Raw genomic sequence first — 12,234 nt, forward strand, 5'->3', positions numbered from 1 at the left:
ACATGACTTGAGAATTAAGGGACTGAAGTTTAGGGGTAACATGAGGGGGAACCTCTTTACTCAGAGAGTGGTGGCTGTGTGGAATGAGCTTCCAGTGAAGGTGGTGGAGGCAAGTTCGTTTTTATCATTTAAAAATAAATTGGATAGTTATATGGACGGGAAGGGAATGGAAGGTTATGGTCTGAGCACAGGTATGTGGGACTAGGGGAGAATATGTGTTCGGAACGGACTAGAAGGGTCGAGATGGCCTGTTTCCGTGCTGTAATTGTTATATGGTTATGTGGTTATTAATGTTTTCACTTAATAAAGGACGCAGCTAACAACAATCAATTATTAGCAAGAATTACATCTCGGATCCGGATGGATTGCACCCAGAGCTTCACAGAGAACAGCAGAGAAAATAGGAGAGGGATTGATAACCATATTTACATGATGAATAGAGAAGTGAACCGTAATCAGCATTTAGTGAATGATGAATACAACTTGTGTCCAATGAATGGTATATTATACTGTAGACCTGGTCTGAGGAAATACATTCTTGCCATAGAGGGAGTACAGAGAAGGTTCCCCAGACTGATTCCTGGGATGGCAGGACTTTCATATGAAGAAATACTGGATAGACTCGGCTTGTACTCGCTAGAATTTAGAAGATTGAGGGGGGATCTTATAGAAACTTACAAAATTCTTAAGGTGTTGGACAGGCTCGATGCAGGAAGATTGTTCCCGATGTTGGGGAAGTCCAGAACTAGGGGTCACACAGTTTAAGGATAAGGGGGAAGTCTTTTAGGACGGAGATGAGAAAATCATTTTTTGCACAGAGAGTGGTGAATCTGTGGAATTCTCTGGCACAGAAGGTAGTTGAGGCCACACAGTTCATTGGCTATATTTAAGAGGGAGTTAGATGTGTCCCTTGTGGCTAAAGGGATTAAAACGAGCTGGTGGGGACACATTGGGAATATTGTGAGCAGCTTTCGACCACATACTGGAGGAACGATATGTTAGCTTTGGAGAAGGTCCAGAGGAGGTTTACGAGAATGAGGAGGTTTAGGGAGGGTTGCAATAACGGATGAGGAACGTTTGAAAGCTTTGAAGATTTAGACTTGTTTTATGGCGGAGATGGATAGGATCTTCATTAATTTTGTTTAACAGTTTCGGTCTCCTAATCTGAGGAAATACATTCTTGCCATTGAGGGAGTACAGAGAAGGTTCACCAGACTGATTCCTGGGATGGAAGGACTTTCATATGAAGAAAGTCTGGATAGACTCTGCTTGTACTCGCTGGAATTTAGAAGATTGGGGGTGGGCGGGGGGGGGGGGGTCATATAGAAACTTACAAAATTCTTAAGGGGTTGGACAGGCTAGATGCAGGAAGATTGTTCCCGATGTTGTGGAAGTCCAGGACAAGGGGTCACACAGTTTAAGGATAAAGGGGAAATCCTTTAGGACCGAGATGAGAAAAACATTTTTCTCACAGAGAGTGGCGAATCTATGGAATTCTCTGCCACAGAAGGTAGTTGAGGCCACAGTTCATTGGCTATATTTAAGAGGGAGTTAGATGTGGCCCTTGGGGCTAAAGGGATCAGGGGGGATGGAGAGAAGGCAGGTACAGGATACTGAATTGGATGATCAGCCATGATCATATTGAATGGCGGTGCAGGCTCGAAGGGCCGAATGGCCTACTCCTGCACCTAATTTCTATGTTTCTATGTTTCTATGAAGGAATGCAGGTGCAGGATACTGAGTTGGATGATCAGCCATGATCATATTGAATGGCGGTGCAGGCTCGAAGGGCCGAATGGCCTACTCCTGCTCCTATTGTCTATGTTTCTATGTTTCTCTGATTCCATGAATGGTGGATAGGCGTGAGGCTCCACATATTTGTCCAATTCTGGAGTATTTTGGTATTCATTCTGTATTCCCGTGTGCGTCCAATATGTAGAATGGCTATTTATTAAGTTCCCACCTTTTCCTTACTCTTTCCACAGTGAATTTGGTGGCAATGGTGATCCTGTCGCGGGGAAAGTGCGGCCTCTCCACCTGCACCACTCTCTACCTTGTGGCCATGGCAGCGGCCGATCTACTGAACATTCTCACCCAAGTACTTCTGCGGAAAATCGCCTTCTATTATTTCCCGTGGAGTTTTCTCAACATCACCCCCGTGTGCAGCATTATCTATGTCTTGGTCCGCGCGGCCACCGACTGCTCCGTCTGGTTCACCGTCACTTTCACCTTCGATCGCTTCGTGGCCATTTGTTGTCGGAAGCTGAGCACAAGGTTCTGCACCAAGAACACAGCGGCCACGGTGTTGTCCGTCACCGCCAGTCTGATCTGCTTCAAGAACGTGCCGTTCTACTTTTCAATGGAATCGCGGGAGATGGTTGGCGGCGTGCCCTGGTTCTGTGTAAGAAAACCGGGCTATTTCACCGATCCCGGGTGGGTGGGCCTTGACTGGTTTGCTACAGTGCTAACACCATTTATTCCGTTTGTTGTCATCTTGTTGCTCAATGCTCTGATCGTTAGACACATTTTAGTCGCTAGTCAAGTTCGCAAGGCGTTGAAGCGGGAGGACTGTAATGACCCTGAAATGGAGAGCAGGAGAAGATCTATTGTTCTCCTCTTCGCCATATCTGGCAGCTTCATATTCTTGTGGTTGACAAACGTTGTACACTTCTTGTATTATTTCTGTTCCGGTGCAGTCCCATCCGTGCAAAATGATTCTCTGTACACATTGGGTGTAGTCGGGATCATGCTCCTGAACTTAAATTGTTGCACAAGCACATTTATATACGCGGTGACTCAGTCCAAGTTCAGGGAGCAGCTCCTGAAAGCGGTGGCGTGTCCGCTATCCACAATTATTCAAAGCATTGGCAATAAATGAATCAACAGACCCACCTCAAAATATCCAGCTCCAAATCCTGTTCATTTCGCCAGCATCCAACAGCGTAAACATGCAAGCATTTAGAAGATTGAGGGGGGGTCGTATAGAAACTTACAAAATGCTTAAGGGGTTGGACGGACTAGATGCAGGAAGGTTATTCCCGATGTTGGGGAAGTCCAGAACTAGGGGATCACAGTTTAGCCACAAGGGGGACATCTAACTCCCTCTTAAACCGAGATAATTGAACTTGAGTATCGAAGTTGGGATCTAATGTTAGAATTGTACAGGCATTGGTGAGACCTGTTCTGGAGTAAAACGTGTACAATTTTCTCCTAATTATAGGAAGGATGTCAACAAAATAGAGAGAGTACAGAGGAGATTTACTAGAATGTTGCCCAACATTTCGGGAACAAGTTACTGAGAAGCCTGAACAAGTTAGGTCTTTTTCTTTGGAGCGCAGAAGGTCCCCTCTCAACTTGATAGATTTTAGAAAGTGATAAACCAAGGATAGACAGAGTTGACGTGGAAAAGCTTTTCCCACCGAGAGTAGGGAAGATTCAAACAAGGGGACATGACTTCAGAATTAAGGGACTGAAGTTTAATGCGTAACATGAGGGGGAAAACTTCTTTACTCCAGAGTGGTAGCGGTGTGTACAACTGCCAGTGAAGGTGGTGCTCCAGGATCGTTTTTATCATTTTGCTAAGAAATTGGATAGTTATTTAGAAGATGGGAAGGGGGATTATGGTCTGAGCGCAGGTATATGGGACTAGGGGTTGGATAGGTGATGCGGCAGGTTACTCCCAAGGGGGGAGACAGAACTGTTTCCAGTTTAAATTGTTAAATGGTTATCTGGTTAGGACTGAGATGAGAAAATCATTTTTTACACAGAGAGTGGGGAATCTGTGGAATTCTCTGCCACAGAAGGTAGTTGAGGCCACACAGTTCATTGGCTATATTTAAGAGGGAGTTAGATGTGGCCCTTGTGGCTAAAGGGATCAGGGGGTATGGAGAGAAGGCAGGGATGGGATACTGAGTTGGATGATCAGCCATGATCATATCGAATGGCGGTGCAGGCTCGAAGTACCGAATGGCCTCTACTCCTGCACCTATAGTCTATGTTTCTATGTTTTTATGTATTGGATTGGATTGGATTCAATTTTATTATCATTGCACTTTTCAGTGCAACGAAGTGGTTTAGCCTGCAGTCATAACACAGAATAAATAACAAAACAAACACTCAACACAGTTTAAAGTCCCAAAGTCACTGTCTCTTCCCTCCTTGCTCTCCCTCTGCGCTGAGGAAATCCAGGCCTCCGATGTTGTGACCCCGCCGGGTGATGGTGAGTAAGTCCCGCGGCAGAATCCGGGCTCCGCAAACGGGCCGGTTCAAACTCCGGGCCCCCGGGGCGGTCGAAGCTGCCGAAGATGCCGCCCTCCAGTCCAGCGGACGCAGCTGTTGTTGCGGGAGCTCCGGAAAAAACAGGTCACCAACCTGTGACCAGCGAGCTCCCGACGACGTCGTCCACTGGCCCGCGGCCGAGCCTCCGAGGCTCCAAAGTCGGGTCGGAAGTTGGGTCGCAACGTAACCACAGCCCCAAAGTCGGCCATCCTCGCGTTGGTAAGTCCTGCCTCCGGATCCTCGAGGTCGGTCGCGGTTGGAGGCCGCCAGCTCCGCGAAAGGCCTCAGCGCAGACGGACACCGAGACGGGGGATACGGCAAGAAAGGTCGCATCACCACCCCCCTCCCCTCCCCCTCCCCCGAAGGAAGAGTCAAAAAAATATTACACCCACCCCCACACATACACAATTAAATAAACCGAAATAAACTTACACGGGACATATTGAGGTCATATTGATTATTCATGACTTTACCTAAACAACAATCAAATGTAAAGTCTATGCAAGTAACTTTCTGTTCATTCAAACCCAAAGTTCTCAAGTACATATCTGAAGATTATTTCTCCACGACTAGAATTGCATCCAGAAGAAATATCCTATCGGCATCTTATCTTCAGTCACTTGAAGAAATATCTACTTGAAGGTGGCGAAAATGTCTTTTGATGCATTAGGCTTGACCAGTCAGAGTATTGCGTTGGGAGGTTATGTTACAAGAAAGTAGACTATTATCTGAATTGTGGCCGATTGGGAAAGGGGGAGATGCAACGAGACCTGCGTGTCATGGTACACCAGTCATTGAAAGTAGGCATGCAGGTGCAGCAGGCAGTGAAGAAAGCGAATGGTATGTTAGCATTCATAGCAAAAGGATTTGAGTCTAGGAGCAGGGAGGTTCTACTGCAGTTGTACAGGGTCTTGGTGAGACAACACCTGGAGTATTGCGTACAGTTTTGGTCTCCAAATCTGAGGAAAGACATTCTTGCCTTAGAGGGAGTACAGATAAGGTTCACCAGACTGATTCCTGCGATGGCAGGACTTTCATATGAGGAAAGACTGGATAGACTCGGCTTGTACTCGCTAGAATTTAGAAGATTCAGGGGGGAACTTATAGAAACTTACAAAATCCTTAAGGGGTTGGACAGGCTAGATGCAGGAACATTGTTCCCGATGTTGGGGAAGTCCAGGACAAGGGGTCACACAGTTTAAGGATAAGGGGGAAATCCTTTAGGACCGAGATAAGAAAAACATTTTTCACACAGAGAGTGGTGAATCTGTGGAATTCTCTGCCACAGAAGGTAGTTGAGGCCACACAGTTCATTGGCTATATTTAAGAGGGAGTTAGATGTGGCCCTTGTGGCTAAAGGGATCAGGGGGTATGGAGAGAAGGCAGGTACAGGACACTGAGTTGGATGATCAGCCATGATTATATTGAATGGCGGTGCAGGCTCGAAGGGCCGAATGGCGTACTCCTGCACCTATTTTCTATGTTTCTATGTTACATTTGTATAAGATGTTGGTCAGGCCGCATACCGTGTTCTGGGCATCATGTTATAAGAAATATGATGCATTGTCGGAAAGGACACATGGAATGTTTACGAGCATGTTGCCAGCAATAGTGGGTCTGTGCTTTAGGAAGAGGTTGAGTAGGCTGGGACTCAATACCCTTGTAGCGCTGGAAGGATGAGGTGTGGCCATATAGAGCTGTGTAAAATCATGAGAGGAATAGATTGGGTAAAAGCAAAGAGTCTTTTCTCCAGAGGAGGGGAACCGAGGACCAGAGGACATAGGTTTATGGTGAAAGGGAAAACAATTATTCGCTATCTGAGAATATTTTTTCTACGCATATTTTGGCGGGTGTTTGGAACAAGCTGCCAGAGGAAGTAGTTAAGGCAGGGACTATGCCATCGTTTAAGAAACAGTTAGACTGGTACGTGGATGGGACATGCTTGTAGGGATATGGACCAAACGGGGGCAGCTGAGACAAGTGTAGCTGGGGAATGTTAGCCAGTACGGGCAAGTTGGGCCGAAAGGGCTTGTTTCCATACTGTATCTTTCTATGATTCACTGACTCTATAACTGTATTTCTCCTTCCATGGTATGGTATGACACTTAATTAATCACATGTTCCGATGAACAGTGAAAGTAGTTTTAGCATACAGTAGGGTACAAGTATCACATAGAAACATAGAACATATAAACATAGAAAATAGGTGCAGGAGTAGGCCATTCGGCCCCTCGAGCCTGCACCGCCATTGAATATGATCATGGCTGATCATCCAACTCAGTATCCCGTACCTGCCTTCTTTCCATACCCCCTGATCCCTTTAGCCACAAGGGCCACATCCAACTCCCTCTTAAATATAGCCAATGAACTGGCCTCAACTACCTTCTGTGGCAGAGAATTCCACAGATTCACTCTCTGTGTGTGAAAAATGTTTTCCTCATCTCGGTCCTAAAATATTTCCCCCTTATCATTAAACTGTGACCCCTTGTTCTGGACTTCCCCAACATCGGGAACAATCTTCCTGCATCTAGCCTGTACAACCCCTTAAGAATTTTGTAAGTTTCTATAAGATCCCCCCTCAATCTCCTAAATTCTAGAGAGTATAAACCAAGTCTATCCAGTCTTTCTTCATAAGACAGTCCTGACATTCCAGGAATCAGTCTTAGATAAGCATCTAATGTACAATACAAATGTATAGCAGTAATTCACTGAGACCATACAGAGTCGCCACGGTTTATACCAATTCAATTAACCTACAAATCTGTACCTTTGGACGGTGGAAGGAAACCGAATGTCTCGGAGAAAACCCACACGGTCCAGGCGAGAACGTGCAAACGCCCGTCAGACAGCACCCGGAGTCGGGATCGAACGCGTGGCAGAATAAACGCAAAAGGGAAAGTGTATAATATTGTAAAGGATGGCGAAAATGTCAAGGATTAGAAACATAGAAAATATGTGCAGGAGAAGGCCATTCGGCCCTTCGATCCAACACCGCCATTCAATATGATCATGTTCGATGATCCTAAATCAGTACCCCGTTCCTTCTTTCTCCCCCTCATCCCGTTAGCCTCGAGACGTCTATCTAACTCTCTGTTGAATACATCCAGTGAATTGGCCTCCACTGGATCTGTTGCCGATAATTCCACCAGAATCACAACTCTCTGGCTGAATACAATTTTCCTCATCTAAATGCTAAATGGCCTACCCTTTATTCTTAAACTTAGACTCCTAGTTCCGGACTCCCCCAACATCGGGAACATTTCCCCTGCATCCAGCATATCCAAACCCTTAAGAACTTTGTTTTTCTGTAAGATCAATGTTTCAAGGTCAAGGGCAGTTTTTGTCACGTGTACCAATTAAGGTACATTGAAATTTGAGAGACCCTCTCGTCCTTCTCAATTTCAGTGAATATAAGACAAGTCGATCAATTATTTTATCAAATGCCAGTCCCGCTATTCCGGGAATTAACCTGGTGAACCTACGCTGCACTCCCCCAATAGCAGGGAAGTCCTTCCTTAAATTAGGAGAACAAAACTGCACACAATACTCCAGGTGTGGTCTCAATTGGGCCCTGTAAAACTGCAGTAGGACCTCCTTGCTCCAATAGCCAAATCCTCTCGCTATGAAGGCCAAAATGCCATTAGCCTTCCTCACTGCCTTCTGTACCAGCATGCTTACTTTCAGTGACTGATGTACAAGTACACCCAGGTCTCGTTGCACCTCCCCTTTTCCTAATCTGAGACCATTCAGATAATTATCTGCCTTCTTCCTCTTGCCACCAAAGTGGTTATTCTCAAATTTATCCACATTATACAGCATCTGCCATGCAACTGCCCACTCACCCAACCTATCCAGGTCACCCCGCAGCCTCATAGCATCCTCCTCGCAGATCACACTGTTACCCAGCTTAGTGTCATCCGCAAACTTGGCAATGTTATATTTAATTCCATCATGACACAAGGATGACAGATGTCACAAAGCTGGGTGGCAGTGTGAAGTGTGAACTGTGAGGATGATGCTATGAGAATGCAGGATGACTTGGACAGGTTGGGGGAGTGGGCTGATGCATGGCAGATGAAGTTTAATGCGGATAAATGTGAGGTTATCCACATTGGTAGCAAAAACAGGAAGGCTGATTACTACCTAAATGGCGTCAAGTTGGGAAAAGGGGAAGTACAACGGGATCTGGGGGTCCCTGTACAACAGTCTATGAAAGTAAGCATGCAGGTACAGCAGGCCGTGAAGAAAGCGAATGCCATGTTGGCCTTTATAACAAGAGGAATCGAATATAGGAGCAAAGAGGTCCTTCTGCAGTTGTAGAGAGCCCGAATGAGACCATACCTGGAGTATTGTGTGCAGTTTTGGTCCCCTAATTTGAGGAAGGACAGTCTTGCTATTGAGGGAGTGCAGCGTTGGTTTACAAGGTTGATTCCCGGGATGGTGGAACTCTCATATGCTGAGAGAATGGAGCAGCTGGGCTTGTACACTCTGGAGTTTAGAAGGATGAAAGGATATCTAATTGAAAAATATAAGATTGTTAACGGCTTGGACGCGCTAGAGGCAGGAAACATGTTCCCGATGTTGGGGGAGACCAGAACCAGGGGCCACAGTTTAAGAATCAGGAGTAAGCCATTTAGAACGGAGACGAGGAAACACTTTTTCTCACAGAGAGTGGCGAGTCTGTGGAATTCTCTGCCTCGGCGGTGGAGGCGGGTTCTCTGGATGCTTTCAAGAGAGAGCTAGATAGGGCTCTTAAAATAGCGTAGTTAGGGGATATGAGGAGAAGGCCGGAACAGGGTACTGATTGGGGATGATCAGCCATGATCATATTGAATGGCGGTGCTGGCTGGAAGGGCCAAATGGCCTCTACTCCTGCACCTATTGTCTATTGTCTAAAACTAAACGGAGGAGAACTAAAATGCAATAAGGCGAGAAAGGTAGAAATATGAATGTGAGCTAGTCAACAAAGTTAAATGCTGGAGTAAATCAGCGGTACAGGCAGCATCTCTGGAGACAAGGAATGGGTGACGTTTCGGGCCGAGACCTTTCAGCAGAAGAATTTTCATCTACATTAAGGGTATATTTTGCTATTCATAGCAAAATGATTTGAGTATAGGAGCAGGGAGGTTCTACTGCAGTTGTACAGGGTCTTGGTGAGACCACGCCTGGAGTATTGCGTACAGTTTTGGTCTCCTAATCTGAGGAAATACATTCTTGCCATAGAGGGAGTACAGAGAAGGTTCACCAGACTGATTCCTGGGATGTCAGGACTTTCATATGAAGAAAGACTGGATAGACGCGGCTTGTACTCGCTAGAATTTAGAAGATTGAGGGGGAATCTTATAGAAACTTACAAAATTCTTAAGGGGTTGGACAGGCTAGATGCAGGAAGATTATTCCCGATGTTGGGGAAGTCCAGAACTAGGGGGTCACAGTTTAAGGATAAGGGGGAAATCTTTTAGGACCGAGATGAGAAAAACATTTTTTTTCACACACACAGAGTGGTGAATCTGTGGAATTCTCTGCCACAGAAGGTAGGTTGAGGCCAGTTCATTGGCTATATTTAAGAGGGAGTTAGATATGGCCCTTGAGGCTAAAGGGATCAGGGGGTGTGGAGAGAAGTCAGGTACATGATACTGAGTTGGATGATCAGCCATGATCATATTGAATGGCGGTGCAGGCCTACTCCTGCACCTATTTCCTATGTTTCTATGTTTCTATGTAAAACAGAGGAACAAGTGGACCGGGCCACTGGAAAATGAAGATGATCAGCTTACTTTAGTTTAGTTTAGTTTAGCTTATTGTCACGTGTAGCAAGATACTATGAAAAATGTTTGTTGCCTGTTTACCAGTCAGCAGAAAGACAACACATGATTACAATCGATACATTTACAGTTTATCGGTACATGATAAAGGAACATCGATTAGTGCAAGGTAAGGCCAGCAAGATCCGATCATGGATAATCTGAGGGTCACCAAAGAGGTAGATAATAGTTCAGCACTGCTCTCTGGTTGTGGTAGGATGATCCAGTTAGAAACATAGAAACATAGAAAATAGGTGCAGGAGTAGAGGCCATTCGGCCCTTCGAGCCTGCACCGCCATTCAATGTAATCATGACTGATCATCCAACTCAGTATCCTGTACCTGCCTTCATCTCCATACTCTCTGATCCTTTTAGCCACAAGGGCCACATCTAACTCCCTCTTAAATATAGCCAATGAACTGTGGCCTCAACTACCTTCTGTGGCAGAGAATTCCACAGATTCACCACTCTCTGTGTAAAAAATGATGTTCTCATTTGGGTCCTAAAAGATTTCCCCCTTATCCTTAAACTGTGTGACCCCTTGTTCTGGACTTCCCCAACATCGGGAACAATCTTCCTGCATCTAGCCTATCCAACCCCTTAAGAATGTTGTAAGTTTCTATAAGATCCCCCCTCAATCTTCTAAATTCTGGGGGATCAGGGGGATGGAGAGAAGGCAGAACAAGGGGTCACACAGTTTAAGGATAAAGGGGAAATCTTTTAGGACCGAAATGAGATGAGAAAAACATGAGTGTGAAGTGGTGAATCTGTGGAATTCTCTGCCACAGAAGGTAGTTGAGGCCACGGTTCATTGGCTATATTTAAGAGGGAGTTAGATGTGGCCCTTGTGGCTAAAGGGATCAGGGGGTATGGAGAGAAGGCAGGTACAGGATACTGAGTTGGATGATCAGCCATGATCATATTGAATGGCGGTGCAGGCTCGAAGGGCCGAATGGCCTATTCCTGTACCTATTTTCTATGTTTCTATGTTTCCTCCATTTTCAGAGTGAGGCTAAACGCAAATTGGAGCAACAGATATATAGAATATTTCGAGAGATATTGATTATTTCGCTTGGGGAGCTTACAGCCCAGTGGTATGAATAATATTTTTTCTAACTTCAAGTAAGTCCGGCATCCCTTCTCTCTCTATACCACCACCACCAAATTCGCACCAGCTTCTCGTTTTCACCTAGCAAACAGCTATCAATGGCTCGTTTCCTTCATCGCCGTTACTTTTTTTACACATCTTTCGTTCATTGTTCTTCATCTCTCTTCATCGACGTCTATATCTCACGTTTCCTTTATCCCCAACTAGTCTGAAGAAGGGTCTCGACCTGACACGTCTTCCATTCCTTCTCTCCAAAGCTGCTGCCTGTCCGGCTGAATTACTCCAAATTTTTGCTACAAAACTCCTTAGAAACATAGACATAGAAACATAGAAATTAGGTGCAGGAGTAGACCATTCGGTCCTTCGATCCTGCACCGCCATTCAATATGATCATGGCTGATCATCCAACTCAGTATCCCGTACCTGCCTTCTCTCCATACCCCCTGATCCCCTTAGCCACAAGGGCCACATCTAACTCCCTCTTTAATATAGCAAATGAACTGGCCTCGACTACCCTCTGCGGCAGAGAGTTCCAGAGATTCACCACTCCCCGTGTGAAACAAACAGGCCTTTGTTAATCTTTACACCAGTCGGCTATGTCTTGTAATATAAGCACTTGCTAAAGCTATTATTTACTTCTCCTAAAATGACCTTGAAGTCCTCGTCAATATGTCGCCTTTTTCCCATCGCGCGTACTCCTGGTGTCAGATCTTATGCCCCCTGTCCCACTTAGGAAACCTGAACGGAAACCCCTGGAGACTTTGCGCCCCACCCAAGGTTTCCGTGCGGTTCCCGGAAGTTTTTGTCAGTCTCCCTACCTGCTTCCACTACCTGCAACCTCCGGCAAACCACCTCCGGGAACCGCAGGGAAACCTTGGGTGGGGCACAAAGTCTCCAGAGGTTTCCGTTCAGGTTTCCTAAGTGGGACAGGGGCATTAGGATCAAGGGAGACGAGAGATACAGACGATGATGTGGACAGCTAAAGGACAATGAGTAAAAGAAAATGAAAACAGGCCATAAAGGAGACAGGCCATTGTTAGCTGT

This window comes from Leucoraja erinacea, unplaced genomic scaffold (assembly GCF_028641065.1).
Source record: "Leucoraja erinacea ecotype New England unplaced genomic scaffold, Leri_hhj_1 Leri_486S, whole genome shotgun sequence".
NCBI classification, from domain to species: Eukaryota; Metazoa; Chordata; class Chondrichthyes; order Rajiformes; family Rajidae; genus Leucoraja; species Leucoraja erinaceus.